The sequence below is a fragment of the Pan paniscus genome, chromosome 2 (genome assembly GCF_029289425.2).
Source record: "Pan paniscus chromosome 2, NHGRI_mPanPan1-v2.0_pri, whole genome shotgun sequence".
NCBI classification, from domain to species: domain Eukaryota; kingdom Metazoa; phylum Chordata; class Mammalia; order Primates; family Hominidae; genus Pan; species Pan paniscus.
The window spans coordinates 139657781-139676667 of NC_085926.1; the positions used below are offsets into that span (position 1 = coordinate 139657781).

The following is an 18887-nucleotide window of genomic DNA, read 5'->3' on the forward strand; positions in this document are numbered from 1 at the left end:
TAGGTAACATGTTAATGAGGGAAAATGTTTACCAGTGTAGCATTGGATCAAAAAGTTTATCACACAGTGTTTTAATAAATGGTTTATTCTGCTTACCTTATTTGAATTGTCATTATAATTTTATGTGCAACCTTAAACTTAATTTGTCAAGTGAATACTTTCATTTAATTTGAAAAAATTCATATTCATTTGCTCTTTCATTTGACAATAATAAAATTTAAGGTTTATTACCTGGAAACAGTGCGAGAAAATACTAAACTTTATCAAACTGATTCACACTGAGGGGAGGTTATTTTGTAACAAATAATGGACCACAAGTTCATTTTGTATTCTTCTGTAGTAGAGGCTACTGATACAAATTTAAGAAAAAACCTTAGAATCTTAACTTTTCACATCTGCAGATGCAGTGTGCCATTCTGAATTTTTCAATCTAAGGGATGTGGATACATAGAATGTTTAAAAAGATAACAATTAGAATGAAAAATTAAAATTATGTATGCTTTTATATGGGTTACTTTTTATTGATCACATTTCTCTGGAAATTTTTGCTTTATATTTTTTCACAGTTGTCTTTCTAGCTACTGAAAAAATTATACAAATATCTTTGGCCATTTAAATGTTTATCATTGTGCAGTGAACTGTTTTAGTAACTTTCTGTTTGGCCTTTTTAAAAGGTTGCATCCTTAAAATGTGAACCAGATACATGGCTTTGCATTGAAGAGGAAAGCAGTAGAATGTCAGGTTACTTTAGGCAGTGTGACAGTATATAAATGAAATGTGGAGGATGGTGGTAACAATTTGATTTTCCACACAGCAAAACCACAGTCCCGCCACCTAACAAAGCCCTGTTTATGCTACACACCAGCATCTGAGGGAAGAGGAGGCACTGTGACAAAGCAGCGCTGATGCTGCTCAGCCTGCGATGATTACAGCTCATCTGCACAGCCATCTGAAAGTTTAATACATACTCATCAGAGGGAACATGCCGGGACAATTTTGGGTTCCAACACAAAAGTTAAGCATCAAACAGGTTTTTCTTTCCATTTGATTAAATGTGCTGATTTTATTTTACTCTTGCATTAGAAACAAACATAAGTTATCTTTCACTATTTAATTTTCCATCTATGCAAATTGTGTTATTACAGCTGACCGCTATCAGTAAATCTTAATTCTGTCAGTCCCATTGCTTCCTTTTTTATAAAAATACTGTGTCCCCCTTTACTGTCATGAAGTGAAATTCATAAATATATTTCCTACACATATAATTTAAATGTATATAATTGTTATATGACAGAACTAAAAAGAACTTGTAATTCAGTTGTATTTCAATATAGAAATGCTTGGACATGGACGGGCACGTTGGCTCACGCTGTAATCCAAGCACTTTGGGAGGCCAAGGTGGGCGGATTGCCTGAGGTCAGGTGTTCGAGACCAGCCTAGCCAACACGGTGAAGTCCTGTCTCTAACAAAAATTGGCCGGGTGTGGTAGCAGGTGCCTGTAATCCCAGCTACTCGGGAGGCTGAGGCAGTAGAATCGCTTGAACCCAGGAGGCAGAGATTGCAGTGAGCCGAGATCGCACCACTGCACTCCAGCCTGGGCAATGAGTGAAACTCTGTCTCAAAAAAAAAAAAAAAGAAATACGAAAGTAACTGTAAGAAGCACTTTGCTGCTTTTTAAGTTATTGCCATGGAGCCAGGCATGGTGGTGCACACACTAGTCTCAGCTACTCTGAAGGCTGAGGCGGGAGGATTGCTTGAGCCTAGAAGTTTGAGGCTGCAGTATACAGATCATGCCTGTAAATAGCCACCACACTTCAACCTGGGCAACATGGCAAGACCTTGTCTCCAAAATAAATAAATAAATAAAAGTTATTGCCACGGGGTAGTTTGGAGTAATGAACGTTTTATGCTCTGCAATGAAAAGGAGAAAATTTCATTGTTTAGTAAGCCCTCGTTTGTATTTATTGTTTTTTCGAGACAGAGTTTCACTCTTGTTGCCCAGGCTGGAATGCAATGGCGCAATCTTGGCTCACTGCAACCTCCACCTCCCGGGTTCAAGAGATTCTCCTGCCTCAGCCTCCTGAGTAGCTGGGATTACAGGCATGCACAACCATGCCCAGCTAATTTTTTGTATTTAGTAGAGACAGGGTTTCACCCTATTGGTCAGGCTGGTTTTGAACTCCTGACCTCAGGTAATCCACCTGCCTGAGCCTCCCAAAGTGCTAGAATTACAGGCGTGAGCCATCACACTGGGCCAGCCCTTGTTTTTTAAAAAAGTATTTAAAGAATAAAATATTACTGATTTGGCTATAAGGAAAATTAGAATTAAAGTACAAATATATTTTAAATTTTAATCTATTTTGTATTGAACATTTGAATAGTATAACAATACTGAAAAATGTTTGCATGGAAGTTCCTGTTTTCCATCTTTAAGTCATTCCATTTCTGCCATCATTAGGTTTTGTTCAGCAAAATATGTCTTACAGGGAAAGTATTTTCTTTGCATTTTAATACTCTCACTTAGTGGCAGTACAGCCAGGATACCTGGATTTGAATCCTAGCTCCACCATTTATTTGTGTGATTTTAGGCAAGTTACTTCACCTCTCCATACCTCAATTTCTTCATGTGCAAGGTAGATAATAATAACAATATAATAATTCTTGGCTGGGCGTGGTGGCTCATGCCTGTAATCCCAGCACTTTGGGAGGCCAAGGCAGGAGGATTGCTTGAGCCCAGGAGTTTGAGACCAGCCTGGGCAACATAGTGAGACCTCGTCTCTACAGAAAATAAAAACAAAATTAGTGGACGTGGTGGTGTGCACCTGTAATTCTAGCTACTCAGAAGGCTGAGGTGGGAGGATCGCTTAAGCCCAGGAGGTCAAGGCTGCAGTGAGCTGTGATCACACCACTGTACTCCATCCTGGGTGACAGAGCAAGACCCTGTCTCAAATAATAATAATACTTACTTCTTTAGTTTTTTGGGGGGATTGAGGACTAACTATATAAATTTAGAACAGTATCTAGCACATGGTTAAGTGCAACTGTTATTGTTTCATTGTAGTCATTTTTAGAAGCACTTTTAATGGAAGTGTTACTTTAAAAATAATGTTTTCAGTTATGAAATAAAACACTCCTATTCTCAATAAAAATTTTACAAGAAAAAGTTAATTGTGAACGTGATTAGATTACTTGTAGCACTGTGAGTTTTTGTGAATAATGGTAGTAAGGCCTCAATAACTTGCCTGTTATGTTTTTCTAATCAGTCAACATTATTTTCAGATTTTATTTTTAAATTTTTATTTTATATTTTTTATGACAGGGTCTCTCTCTGTCTCCAAAGTTGGGGTGCAATGGCATGATCACAGCTCACTGCAGGAACTTCCCAGTCTCAAGCAATCCTCCCACCTCAGCATCCCGAGTAGCTGGGACCACAGTTGCACACTACTACACCCAGCTAATTTTTTATTTTTTTGTAGAGATGGGGTTTCCCTGTGTTGCCCAGGCTGGAGTTGAACTCCTGAGTCCTCAAGCGATTTTCCCGCCTCGGCCTCCTAAAGTGCTGGGATTACAGGCATGAGCCACCATACCCAGCCAAGATTTTATATTAAGAAAAGGTTTTGGTGAGGTCTCATTTTAATTTTAGGTTTTCCATCTTGGTAGAAATATCTTGCAGTGAGCCGAGATCATGCCACTGCATTCCAGCCTGGGCGACAGAGCAAGACTCCGTCTCAAAAAAAAAAAAAATATATGAATATAAAAATAAATTTTTTGCCTAGTTGATTTTGGGAATCTTCATATGCTTAGAAAATTAACCTTTTTCTATTAGGCTGGTGCAAAAGTAATTGCGGTTTTTTTGCCATTAAAAGTAATGGCATAAACCATTACTTCTATTAATAAAACCCTCAATTTTCATTTTCATAGCCTTTCAGAATGGGAGTAAGCTTTGCAATCAACCTGCTGCTTCCTCTTATCTGTACACTTGATAAATCTGATTCAGTGGTTGGAACGGAATCTGCTTTTCCTGTATTGGTTACAAGCAAGCACTTTGCCTGGGTGAGTGTAGCTGCAGTATAGCATAGAATTAAGACTACAGTTTCATAGTCAGCCCAGCTTGAAATGTTGGCTCTATCATTTACTAGCTGTGTGATCTTGCACAAAATCCTTAACTTCTCTGTGCCTGTTTCCTCAACTAAAATGGGATAACATTGTTATCTACCTCATGGAGTTGTTACGAAGATTAAATAAATGCATTTTAACTGCAAGAACAGTGCTTGACACAGTAAGCATTCAACAAATGTCAGCCATTATTATCGATCACTACTGATGCTGGTAATCTCTTTGCCTTAATTATAGAATTGCCTTTAAGAAAGGAATATTGTTTGCAGAGATACTTCTTGTAAGACTTATGATGTGTGTGTGCAGCTACAACCTGTAAAAAAATTGCCAGCATGAGTTTTCAGGAGAGTGGTTTATAACCTTTTTTTTTTTTTTTTTAACTACCCCAACACATTCCCGTCAGCAACAATAGGTTCTCCCACAGTGGTTCCCAAAGAAGTGTGTGTGTACCAAGCAGGGCAGGGAATAGAGTTAGAGAAAACTGCTCAAGGGAGTGCAGTGGCACACACCTGCAGTCTCAGCTATTTGGGAGGCTGAGGCAGGAGGATTGCTTGAGGCCAGGAGTTTAAGGCTGTAGTGTGTGATGGCCATGCCTGTGAATAGCTACTGCACTCCAGGCTGGGCAACACAGTGAGACTCCATCTCAAAACAAAACAAAAAGAAAAAAAAAACTGCCCAGATGAAAATCTTGCTCAAAAACTCTTTAAACTATTTCAGCACAGGTGAAATGTTCTATGCCATTTGCATTTTATCTGAGCCTCTAAGGAGATGCCTACCAACTATGTAAATTTATTGGGACTTAAACTCTATAGTAGTCATTCTTATACCTTCATTGTAAATTAACCTCTGCCCTACTAACTCTAGCTCTGCTTTTTCTACTTTTACAGAAATTATACATTTTTAATATTATATATTTATAATAAAAGTTTATTGCATGCCTGCTATATATGGGGCTTCACCATAATGACAAAGAATTTTAATAAAAATAAGTCTTCTCTCTTCAGAGACTACAGCGTCTGTTAGGGAATATTAGCTTTACAACAGAATTGTAAAGTATAAAGTGTTGAACCTTCTAAGAGAAGTAGAAGAGAGAAACCATATTCTACTACAGCATTACACCATATGTGACTACAAGAACCATTTCTCATATGGATTATAAAAATCTGTTTCTATTGTATTTAACAACATGTAGTAAGTGGTATGTGTGGGGTATGGGGGGTCTGCCCACTGACAAAAAGACCCTATTAAGGAAGAAAATAACATAATCATTTCTTTATGTGTATAGATCTGTGTTGTCTAATAGTATAGCTACTAGCCACATGTAGCTATGTAAAATTTAATTAATTACAATGAAATTAAAAATTCAGTCCCATGGTTATACTAGCCACATTTCAAAGGCTCAGTAGTCACATATGGATAGTGGCTTCCATATTGGATATTACAGAACAGAATATTCCCTTCAGTGAAGAAAATTCTATTGGACAGCACAATGTCGATGATCCATTCTATTTTCTCAGAATTTCAGAATCATGGACACCTCAGTGATATATCAAAATCTGTTTTAAGTGACCTTCTGCATACCTTCAAAAGATTATCTTAAAACTAGGATGTTGAACATGTGCCTTACTTTACTAACTACATCTTGTCCTTAACAAAAAGGAAAGAAGTATACGTTTTTAAATCTTTAGCTGCCAAATTCACTGGACCTGGAGAAAAAAAATACAAAGATTCCAAATTATATGAAAAACCTCAGTGTTTACTATAAAAAGGGATTGTTGACATAGTTTCCCATTCTTTAGGTTTTGTAAGAATTTCTTAAGTTTGCAAAATGACAATATTTTAAGCTATAAATTCATGTAGCTGCTTTTGTGTCTTTAATAGATGTATAGCATTGGTTCTCAACCAGGGGTGATTTTACCTCACAGAGGACATTTGGCGATGTCTGGAGACATTTGTGGATGTCCACAACGTAGTGGAGGTGCTACCAGGATCTAGTGGGTAGAGGCCAGGGATCCTGCTAAACGTCCACAAGGCATAGGACAGCCCCACAACAAAGAACTGTCAGGCCCCAAAATGTCATCAGCAGTGAGGTTGAGAAGTCCTGATTAATAATAACTTATATACATTTTGATAATGTTTTTGGGAAGTTAGAATTCCCTACTAGAAATTTGCTAAAATATGGCCATTGATAATAATCAAACTTGTATAGCCCTTATTATGCATCAAACTCTTTTCTAAGAGCTTTATATATATTAACTCACTTAATCTTTGCAAAAACCCTTATTATTATCAACTCTTTCTACAGGTAAAGCAATGTAGGCACCAAGAGGTTACATAACCTGCTGCCATGGACCGAATTGTGTCTTCCCAAAATTCAGATGTCAAAGTCCTAACCCCCAATGTGATTATATTTTGAGGCAGTTGGTGGCTTTATAAGAAGAGGATGAGAGGGATATCTCTCTTTTCATGAACGTACCCAAGAAAACTATGTAGGGACACAGTGAGAAGGCAGCTATCTGCCATCCCAGGAGAGAGCACTCCCCAGCCATCAACCCTGCTGGCACCTTGATGTTAGACTTGCCAGCCTCCCAAATTGTGAGAAAATACATTTCTGTTGTTTCAGCCACAAAACCCAGTCTATGGCATTTTGTTTGGCAGCCCAAGCTGACTAATACCTGCCTAAGATGACACTGGTGGAAGGAAAATGGTCCGAATGCAGGCAGTCTGGCTCTGGAATCCACATTCTTCACTACTTGCTTAACACTGTCTCAGTAAAATAACCTTCTCTGAACCTATTTTCCTCCAAAATTGCTTTTTTAAAGTTTGGTTTTTAGTTCTGTAAAGCTACAAACAAACTTCATTTATAGAGATATTTTAGAGCTGTATATTCTGTTTTCAACTATTGGCCAAACCATTTCGTGGTGTTCTATACAATTTTATGGTGTTTTAGTACAGTGGTTCCCCAATTTTTTTGGCACCAGGGACAGATTTCATGGAAGACAATTTTTCCACAGTGGGGTGGAAGATGGTTTTGGGATGAAACTGTTCCACCTCAGATCCTCAGGCATTAGTTAGATTCTCAGAAGGAGCGCCCAACCTAGATCCCTCACATGCACAGTTCACAATAGGGTTGGCGCTCCCATGAGAATCTCATGCTGCTGCTGACCTGACAGGAGGCAGAGCTCAGGCAGTACTGCTTGCTCGCTGCTCCCCTCCTGCTGTGCAGCCCAGTTCCTAACAGGCCAGGGACTGGTACTAGTCCATGGCCCAGGCATTGGGGACCCCTGTTTTATTATACTGCTGTCATATCTGATCTAAATGCAAATGTTCATATGCTAAAAAGGGAATTTATGTTTGTTTTAAAACACTAAGAGCATATGAAGATATCATTGGTAAAAAATAGTATATTAACATAATTGGTACAGTTTTCATAAATGCTAAAACAATATTGGAGCAGATTATTACTAACATTTATCAATAGTTTCAAATTTGGTTCCAAGAACAGATAATGTGGTCAAAGTGTTAAGCCCTTCTGCTCATGCAGAAGTATAATGATGTCTCAATACTGGGGTTCCTTGAAAAATCAATTATGTCTTTGATAAAGCCAGGTTTAATAAAGAGATAATGGTGCATAATATAAGCAGTTAATTTTGTGTTTAGTATGGTATCTTCTTTCAAACACTAGTGAATCAGCTGGCAATACACTTGGCAACAAATATCAGAAAACTGCTGCTGCTTAAACAGATAGGGGTGTCACTGTCCCGCACAATAAGAAGTCCAGGGGTAGGAAGTCCAGGGCTGGTACAGCAGGTCAGGGGTGCCATCAGAAACTAGGCTTTCTGCTGTCTGCTCTTGAGCATGTCAGAGTGATGGCTCATTCTCTCATGTTCCCAAGATGAATGCTGTATTTTCAGACAGGCCTCATATTTATGTTCTTGGGAAAAAGGATTTTTTTTTTCTTTAGCAAGACATTGACTTGTACTCGGTGAAGGGCTCCCCTCACCAGTGTCTTTTTTTTTTTTTTTTTTTTGAGACAGGGTCTCACTCTGTCACCCAGGCAGGAGTGCAGTGGTGCAATCTCTGCTCACTGCAACCTCCACCTCTACCTCCTGGGTTCAAGCGATTCTTGTGCCTCAGCCTCCTGAATAACTGGGATTACAGGTGCATGCCTCCCCGGTGTCTTTAGTCTGTAGTTCACTGGCCAGAATTATGTCACATGGGAAAAATCAGAGATGAAGCTTTTGGTTTTCCAGCTTTCACAGAAGAAAAGGAAAAGAACAATTGGGAATGGATGTTGAATGACTCAACATAGATTATCAGCCACAATTGATATTAACAATTAACAATTGCTGATACTTGGGTAGTTGCTGCTACATATACTATTTCTTTTCAGAGCCTCTTAGAATTGGAATCTTAGAGATTATTTTATCTCTGATATGACATCTTCATGTTTATATTTTTTAATATGCCAACTTGCAAAGTTTTTTTTAATGGGCTTTTAAATGGACATATCCTTTATGACACAAATTTGGATAGTCCTTAAATAAAAGTATACATCTCAAAATATAACTACGTATGGAAAAAATATGATGTTACATAAGCTGTAACACCACTTTCAGGTATTTTCCAATCTCGAATTTTATGCCAAGGTTCTAGAGAGTACCTGTTCTCTGTATTTTGAAACTCTGAATAGAAATAGCATGTGGTGGCTTTTACAAATAAAAGGGTTGCTTCTATACTTGTCCTGACAAATTTAAACTGTTTGGAAAGCTCTAAATCCAATGTTCTTAGCCAGGTGTGGTGGCTTACACCTATAATCCTAGCTACTCAGGAGGCTCTGGTAGAAGGATCACTTGAGGCCAGGAGTTTGAGACAAGCCTGGGCAACATAGGGAGACCCTGTCCCCATCTCTAAAAATGAATGAATGAATGAATGAATCTAATGCTCTTACCCAGCAATTTTATTTCTATGACTGCTGCCTCAATGCCTCTACAACATTTAGCTTCTCTATTAAAGAATGTGGTCGGTCAGCAGAATACTGCCTGAGAGGGCCATATCCTCAACAAGATTTATTAAAGAGCTGGATATTGGGCAAAAGAATTGAAAAGATGTTTCACAAAAGAAGAAGTCTAAATAGTCAGTTGGCACCTGAAAATGTGCCCATTATGCCTCATCAGAAAATCAAATTAAAATCACAATGAAACACCACTATATACCACCCTAGAATAGCTCAAATTAAAAAGACTGATAACACTAAGTCTTGATGAAGATGTAGAGGAATTGGAACTCTTTCATTCATTGCTGGCAGGAATGAAATATGGAATAACCACTTTGGAAAACAGGCAGTTATTTTTAAAAGTTAAATATATACTTACCCTATGATCTCTTCTACCCTATCATCTAAGGTATTTGCTCAAGAAAAATGAAAATATGCATCCACAAAAAGACTTACAAAACAATATTCAAAGCTGCTTTTTAAAATGTTCATATTTATAATAATATCCCCAACCTGGAAACAACCCAAATGTTCATCAACAGAATAATGATATATTCATAGAATGGAACACTACTCAGCAGTTTAAAAAAAAGAAAAAAGATGGCAAGCACAGTGGCTCACACCTGTAATCCCAAGCACTTTGCGAGGCCGAGGTGAGCAGATCACTTGAGGTCAGGAGTTCAAGACCAGCCCAGCTAACATGGTAAAACCTCGTCTGTACTAAAAATACAAAAATTAGCCAGGTGTGGTGCATGCCTGTGATCCTAGCTACTCAGGAGGCTAAGGCAAGAGAATCGCTTGAACCCAGGAGGTGGAGGTTGCAGTGAGCTGAGATCGTGCTACTGCACTCCAGCCTGGGCGACAGAGTAAGACTCCATCTCGAAATAAAAAGGGGGGGGTGGGGGGGGGAAAACTGATGCAGGCGACAGCATGGCTGAATCTTTATAATCTTTAGATTATGTTGAGCAAAAGAATTCAGGCACAGAAGACTACTTAGCGTATGATTCTGCTGTCATGAAGTTTGAGAACAGGTAAAATCTATAGGGATCAAAATCAGAATGATTGTCTCTCAGCGAGGGGTATTGACTGGAAAAGGGCATGGGAAACTTTCAGCAGTGAGGGAAATGTTCCCTCTCTTGATCTGAGTGATGATTACCTGAAAGTATACATTTTACAAAACTCATTAACTGCACATGTAGGATGTATACATTTTACTCTATGTAAAACCTGAATTTTTTTTAAAAAAGAAAGAGATGGCTATTATTATTGAAGACCATAACCAACACCCTTTTACATTTGCTACTAAATGGAAAATAAAAGAAAATGCATTAATGGTGTTCCATTTGTCTTATTGTTCAACTCTTCAAGAAATCATTCAAATCAAAATAATTGTTTTTCTCATCTTGTTCTGGTCCCCTGTGGAGGTAACCTGAGAAAGCTCCTTTGAGTTCATTAGAACGGCCACACTTTCAAGAAGTTTCTCAAAACTCAGAAGAAAAAAGTAATGGAAGAAGTGATTTTTTTAAGGGAAAATGTTTTATTAATTCCATCTCTCTTCTAGAATATTTTTCAGGGTTTTAAATGTGCAAAATCTTGGAGCTACCCCCAATTACAAGATGAAAATTTTAGTGTAGCCTGAAATTCCTCACTGAACTCTGAACTCTCACTTTTCTGACAATACGCTTAGATCTTCTTAAGGATGAAAAATATGGGCTTGGATTCTTCCCATACCTCATGCTTCAAATAGCCGTTGATGACCCTGAAGCCATAGTGCTGTGTTTCGGTCAAACAACAGCCCAGAACTGAAGTTTTGTGAGGGCATAAGACACCCTAATAAAGCATAGAAGCTCTGGAGTCCTCCCAACTTCACCATTCCCTGCTGTTAGGTCCTTAAGGTGAATGCAAAGTGAAAGGAGCAACTTTCAAAGTTCTTGCTGTAGCTTCCACCCTTAGCTCTCAAACCCACTAACTAACCCAGCAAAGTCTGGGGGGGCCTCAGATCAGCCCAACCCTCTGCCAGCTCCACCTTCACAGATGAGGGACCAGGGCCCCAGTGCTGTGCCTAAGACTTCCTTCAACTTAGCAGTAGCCCAGTGGAAGCTGCAGGATCCCGGATCCAGATCCACTGTGCGTGGCAAGGCCAGCACCCCTCCCTGCCCCCAACACTGTCCACCACCATCTGCTTTGAGTCCAGCAATCTCATCCTGCCCTTTATCCTAGTTAGACACCTCAACACAAGAAACCCGGTTTTCCAGCTCAACTCACATTCTCCTAACTCTAATTCCAAGTAGTTCTTTACATTCCCTTTTATTCCTGCAACTCCCACCCCTTCCTGACTTCCGAAACTTGTCCTCTGTGCCCTCCAATATTTACACCAACAAAATTTCCTCCATCCTCTTCCCTTCCCTACAAATTCCCTCCATTTTGTTTTCCCTAAAACCTGGTTCTCCCCCAAGGACACTGTTTCTTCTGCAACACTTCTGCTCCCCTCATCCAACTGGACCTGGCAACATGCAAGACGTCTTCATTTCTCTTCATTGCTGCTCTCCTTCCTTCCCTAAAAACACCCAGCTTTGAATCTCATGTGACTGGACTCCAGCAGTCACTGTGTCTTCTTGCAGCCCCACAAATCACTCCCTGAGTTGCTAGCTCCCAGCTCTCCATCACTACTCTTGATAATTCTTGGTGATTTCAATACCCACATGGCTGATGCTTCTCATACCCTGGCCTCTTCATCCCCTGATCTCATCTCCTCCAGTGATGTGCGCTCCACCCCTGCCTTGACTGCCACTCACTCCAGTGGTCACACCCTTAAGCAAGACTCCTCAAGAGTAGCTTACACTAGCTGCCTCCAATTCATTGATTCTCTGTTGAACTGACTCTCATAAGGTTTTCATCCCACTACTTCGTAGAAACTGCTCTTGTCAAGCATCTGTGTGACCTCCAAGTTGTTAAATTCACTGACCAATTCTCAGTCCTTATCCCACTGACCTCTCAGCAGCATTTGCCATAGTAATCACTGTTTTCTCCTTGACACTCTTTCTTCCCTTGATATCCAGGATCCACATTCTGTCTCTCCTAATACCCCACTGCCCTCACCTCCTCAAACTCTAGGGCTCAGTCCTTAGATTTCTCTGCCCTCACCCCAGAGTGATCACACCCAGTCCTGTGGCTCTAAAGGCCATTTATATCTGGGGTGACTCCCAGTGAGTATCTCCAGCCCAGCCCTCTCTTGTGGGTTCCAGACCCATAGATCTTGTAGACTACTCAAGACCTCCATTTGGCTGTCTCCCCGGCAGGTCAAATTTAACAGGTACAAGACTGAGCTCTTGATCTTCCCCACACCCTGCTCCTCCAGAGGATTTCCCACCCTGTTTACGAGAAATTCATCCTTCCAGTTACTCAGGACCAAAACCTTGGAATCACCCTTGCTCCTTTTCTGTCACACCCACAATCCATCCATAAGCAAACTATCTTCCCCCTCCCCTGATTTCTCACCAGGGTTACTGCAGCAGCCTCCAGACTGGTTTTTCTGTTTTAACCCTTGCCCCCTTCTGTCTGTGATCCTGTTAAAATGTCCATCTGATTGTTGAAAACTTCCAGTGGCTTTCCATCTCACTCAGAAGGAAAACCTAAGTTCTTGCAGTGATCAGTACTGCCTCACTGGTCTGCTCTGTTTCCTCTCTGAGGACATTTCCTGCTGCGGGCCCCTCACTCTGGGCCACCCACACTGACCTTCTTGCTGTTTCTCAAGCTCACCAGGATTTGAGCCAGCTGTTCCTTCTCCCTGAAGTGCTCTACCCTCAGGCAGTCACATGGCTCACGCCCTTACCTTCAGGAGGTCTTGACTCTCATCATTTTCTCAATTCAGTCTTGCCTGACCACCCTATTTAAAAGTGAAGCCTTCTCCCTGGTGTATCTCAGCACTTCCCTTCTCCTTCCCTGCTTGATTTTTCTTCACAGCACTTACCACCATCTGTGGTGGGTTGGAAAACATGGCCACAGTATTTTACAGCTACTCCTATCAACCTGGGCTAGGCTTGTGACCAGTAGAAAGAATGTGGCAGAAGTTAACGGTGTATCAGCTCCAGAGCCTGGAACTGAAGAGATCTTGCAGCTTCTGCCTTCACCCTTTTGGAAAACTGCTCTGAGGCCATCATGCTTTGAGGAAGCCCAGGAGGAAACACTGCAGAGAGGCTCAACCACCCCAGCTCTCCCAGCTGAGCTCAGCCACCCACCGATCCCCCAGCTGAATGCAACCATAAGAGTGAGCCCAGGTGAGACCAGCAAAGAGCTGCCCAATCAAAGCAAATCTGTATATTTGTGGGATAAGTGCATAGAATGAATAGACAAATGAAACATAGGCCAGAGCTTTGTGTGGATTTTAGTTAATATGACTTAGTACTCAGTACTACTTACGAATTCTCTTTTATACATCAAAGTCTTTACTTGCAATGTGCTATCAGGTAAGAGGTGTTTAAGTGTCACCAGCTGAATCTGGTGTTCCATTTTCTTTACCATAGCGTATATCAAGGGTCAGGCCCACACTGTATATGGAAATAAGACTTTCATCTCAGTTGCAAATGACTCTAATGTTACTATTGTTTATCAAAGTTGGGGTGTTTAAATATTTTAAAGTATTCTTTAACATAACTCCCTCTACCCCACCAGTGGACATTTAACTGGGGTCTACACGCTTAACTTAATTTTTTCTTTTTTTTTTTGAGATGGAGTCTCACTCTGTCGCCCAGGCTGGAGTGCAGTGGCGCGATCTCAGCTCACAGCAAGCTCTGCCTCACGGGTTCACACCATTCTCCTGCCTCAGCCTCCCGAGTAGCTGGGACTACAGGCACCCGCCACCACGCCCAGCTAGTTTTTTGTGTTTTTAGTAGAGATAGGGTTTCACCGTGTTAGCCAGGATGGTCTCGATGTCCTGACCTCGTGATCCACCCGCCTCGGCCTCCCAAAGTGTTGGGATTACAGGCGTGAGCCAACGCACCTAGCCAGTTTTTTCTTATAACTTCCTTATTCTCTCCACTCTTGATTACTTTTATTCGCCACCAAATGTGAAAAAAAAAAGTCTTTAAAGCAGACTCACCGAAATTTCTAATAAATACTTAGTACTTCTTCATTCCAGAATACAAAGTCTTTTATGTCCTACTAAAAATAACTTTGACTTTTATCCCCTTGTTTCATTCATTATTATAACCGTAACACTTTTTTTCAAATAATTCCCACATATTCCCCACATATCAAATCTATGTTTTGTGGAATTTCTTTTGCTTTTTTTTGCTAACATTGTATTGTTTGGTCTTCTCTAATAATCTATGTCTTCTAATAAAATCTCGTACTTTCCAGAGAGTTGCTTAGCAGATTTTTTAAATCTTATTGTGTGAACACATACAGTTCATTTGCATATCTGCCATGATTCATTTCCAAATGGAATCTCTATCAGGAAGTATTTTCTATTTCCTTCAGATATACCAATTACTTCATTTTCTCTCTTAGCTACTGTGACTCCTTGTTTAAGAAGAATATCCTCTGTTATGAGAATGCAGTCATTATTAAAACAATTAGAGTCTTGTTTAGAGAGGAAGATGTTTATGTTATGCCAGATTATAGCCTAAGATTCAATATTTATGAACTTAATTTATTATAGAAATGAGGAGTTTTAAGCAAGCATACAGATTCTTTCACCCCTGTTAAAGCATGTGCAACTTCTCCTATCTTAAGTAGCCTCAAAAGCAAAAATTTTCACCATCTATTCTTGGTATGACATGTAAGGAAGGTCAGGCTTCCTGTTGATAAAAAGATTTCTCTTTCAGATACACAATGATTGTTTCATTATCAATTGGAACAGAGCTGAACTGAATGCTTGGTTTTATACTATGATACCATGCAAGCCTTATAACTAAAAATCTGTTGGTTTTGTGTTTCGTTTTTTGGTTTTTTTTTTGAGACAGGGTCTCCTTCGCACTGTCACCCAGGCTGGAGTGCAGTAGCGTGATCTCAGCCCACTCCAGCCTCCAGCCCCCAGCTCAACCAATCCTCCTACCTCAGCCTCCTGATTAGCTGGGACTATAGGCATGTGCCACCATGCCCAGATTTTTTTTGTATTTTTAGTAGAGACGGGGTTTTGCTGTGTTGCCCAGACTAGTCTCAAACTCCTGACCTCAAGCGATCCATCCACCTTGGCCTCCCAAAGTACTGGGATTACAGGCGTGAGCCACCATGCCCAGCAGAAAAGTCTGCTATTTTAAAGGGAAACAGAGGACAAGAATCATTTGTAAATATCTCAGCTTTCTCCTTTGTGTGTCACACTAGATTCTTTTACCCCCACGCTTCTCTATGCCACAGGGACAATGCTAAGTGAAAAGTACCCTGGAATGGACTATGAGACCCTAAGTTCCTAGTCTAAACCCAGCATTTAAGTTTTTTCTGGTCTGTTTTCTTCATGTACAGGAAGAGCTTAGACTAGGTACACACTATGATAACATGCATTCTATTTAACTCTGTGATTATTGGATAATTGGAGTTAATAGGAAAGTGAGTGGTTTTCAACTGACATTTCCTGAAAGTTAGAAAATGAATTGTTCCTTCCTCTATGTTCCCCTTGGATTTGGTGCCTACCTGTGGAGCGGCCTCTAACCACACTGTGTCACGGTTATCATGGTAAATGGGGCCACCACACATAGACCCCTTGCAACAGACCCACACTCCTGTGCTATCTGGAGAGCTGCCCTTCGTCCTAAGGCCAATCCTTCCCCTTATATTTTAACCTCGCCCTCTAACCTGGATCCTTCCTGTCAGCCTTTTTTTTTTTTTAGAGACGGAGTCTCGCTCTCTTCCCCAGGAGTGCAGTGGTGCAATCTTGGCTCACTGCAGACTCCGCCTCAGCCTCCGCCTCTGGGGTTCCAGTGATTCTCCAGCCTCCAGGTAGCTGGGATTACAGGCACCCGCCACCACATCTGGCTAATTTTTTTGTATTTTTAGTAGAGATGGGGTTTCACCATGTTGGCCGGGCTGGTCTCGAACTCCTGACCTCAGGTGATCCACCCGCCTTGGCCTCCCAAAATGCTAGGATTACAGGCATGAGCCACCGCCCCTGGTCCTTGTCAGCTTTTAACAAGCACAAGACACTACCATTAATTTTTTCTCCCATCTCTCGCAACCCCTCCAGCTCCCTATCATATGTCTCTCCCTTTTCATGGCCAAAGTTCTGTGGCTGCAACCTTCACTTCTCCATCTTCCTTCCCTCCTCAATCCTCTCTAGTCAGGCTGAGAGTCCTACTCCAGGAGCCAGTGGTTTCCATCCATCCTCCTTTCTTTCTCCTCATCATCTCAGCCTCTCAGCAGCATTCGATGCAGTTGGCCACTCTCTACTTGGCTTTTGTGGCACCACACTTTCCTGCTTCTCTCCAGCTTCCCTTCTCATTCCTTCTCAGCCTCCCTTACAGGCTCATCCTCTGAATGATAAATGTTGAATGACCTCAAGGCTCAGTCCTTGTCCCTCTTCCAGTCTCACTCCCTTCTCTCTCCCCAGGTGGGTTCTTCACTGCCTACATCAATTATCACCTACTCCCCTATGGCTCCCAAACATGCCTTTCCCTCCAGACCTCTCCTCTGAACTCCAGACCCTTCTATCCCACTGCCCACCTAACATCACCACTGGGACATCTCCCAGGCACCCCAAATTCTGCATGTTCCAAACTGAACACCTTCTTCCAGGTTTTCCCTGTCTTGGTGAATGACATAACCATCCTCCAGCTCTCCTAAGCCTGGATTCACCCCTTCATCTCCTTCTACCTCACCCTCCATAATCATCAACTCCTGACCATTTTGCCTTCTGAATAGCTTAAGATTCCTTCTGCTTTGTTCCATCTTGACAGCCAGCATCATGACTCACCAGGCTGCTGCAGTAACCTCTCATCTGGGCTTCCTGCACCCACTCTATTCATAAAGCAGCAGCCAGCGGTGTCTTTGAAACACAAATATATCCACATCGTATGGCTAAACACTCTAGTGGTCTCCCATTGTTCCTAAGAGAGAGGTCAAATCCTTAAAAGGATGGCTTAACTGATAATGGTACAGGAGTTGGTCATCATCCTGTTTGTTCTCAGACACTTTCTCTGACTTTGGCCTTCTCTGATCTGTATCTCCAGGGACTCACCCCATGCAAGCTCTGCAAGTGACATTTCCCAGCCTCCCTTGCCCTCTGGCTTCTGGCCAGGCTCTGCTAATGAGGAAAGACACCAGGGCATCTCTCCCCATCTCACTCGGCCTCGTGTGTGACCTCTGGGAGTGGCTGCATCTCCGATCTTTCAGCTCCCACGTGACAGCCTCTCCTGCAGTCCCAGCTCCTACCAGACAGCCCCTGTATTACTCTCCTGTGGCTGCCATAATGAATTATCACAAAGTATTTTTGAAAAACCAACAAGGTTTTGTTTGTTTGTTTGTTTTGAGACAGAGCCTTGCCCTGTCGCCCAGGCTGGAGTGCAGTGGCGCAATCTCGGCCCACTGCAACCTCTGCCTCCTGGGTTCAAGCCATTCTCCTGCCTCAGCCTCCCAAGTAGCTGGGATTACAACCGCCCGCTACCATGCCCAGCTAATTTTTGTATTTTTAGTAAAGACGGGGTTTCACCACGTTGGCCAGGCTGATCTCAAGTGATCTGCCTGCCTTGGCCTCCCAAAGTGCTGGAATTACAGCATGGTTAAAGGCTGTTCTCGAGGTAGGTATCAAATCCAAGGGGCACATAGAGGAGGGAACAATTCATTTTCCAGCTCTCAGGAAATATCAGTTGAAAACCACTCACTTTCCTATTAACTCCAATTATCCAATAATCACAGAGTTTATAAAATGTGTGTTACCTTAGTGTTTACCTAATCTAAACTATGACTGTACATGAAGGAAACAGACCAGAAAAAAGTAAGTGCTAGATTTCAACTAGGAGCCACCTAGTGAGCCACCACACCTGGCCAACAAGGTATTTTTGATTACTTCAAATTATTAAAAGTGGGGCCAGCTGTTGCTGGGAGGGTAAAGACCCTTTTGCTATACTTCCCAGTAGAGGGCTTTTACTGAAAGAAAAAAGAAAAAAAAAGGACACCTTTGCTGTGGAAGGATTCAAATCAGACGTTGCCACAAGAAGACATATAAATGGCCAACAAGCATATAAAAAATACTCATCACCACTAATGATCAGAGAAATGCAGATTACAGAATGAGATACCACCTCACACCAGTCAGAACAGCTACTGTTAAAAAGTCAAAAACCAACAAACGTTGGTGAGGATGTTGAGAAAGGGAATGCTTATACACTTTTGAGGAGAATGTAAATTAGTACAAACTATATGGAAAACAGTATGGAGACCAGGCATGGTGCTCACACCTGTAATCTCAGCACTTTGGGAGGCTGAGGTGGGAGGATCACTTGAAACCAAAGGGGTCAAGGCTGGCTGCACTAAGCCGTGATCACACCACTGCACTCCAGCCTGGGTGACTGAGTGAGACCCAGTCTCAAAAAAAAAAAAAAAAAGAAAAAGTCAAAACCAGTATGGAGAACTGCCATTTGGTCCAGCAATCCCACTATTGGGTATCTCCTCAAAGGAAAAGAAATCATTATATTAAAAAGATAACTGCACACATATGTTTATCACAGCACTATTCACAATAGCAAAGATATGGAATCAACCTAAGTATTCACAAATGGGTGACTGGGTAAAGAAAATGTATGTGTGTGTGCACATATCCATACATGGAATACTACTCAGCCAT

The 18887-nt window shown here is 41.3% G+C and overlaps 1 protein-coding gene across 1 annotated transcript in view; it reads left to right on the forward strand.

Moving 5' to 3' along the window:
- The first annotated feature begins 11052 nt into the window (after nt 1–11052).
- GRK7 (G protein-coupled receptor kinase 7) overlaps nt 11053–18887 on the forward strand; it is a 56367-nt gene continuing 48532 nt past the window's right edge. Inside the window, exon 1 of the mRNA XM_003826524.5 lies at nt 11053–13389. The gene's annotated coding sequence lies outside the window, so the exon portion shown is untranslated. The remainder of the gene's footprint in view (nt 13390–18887) is intronic.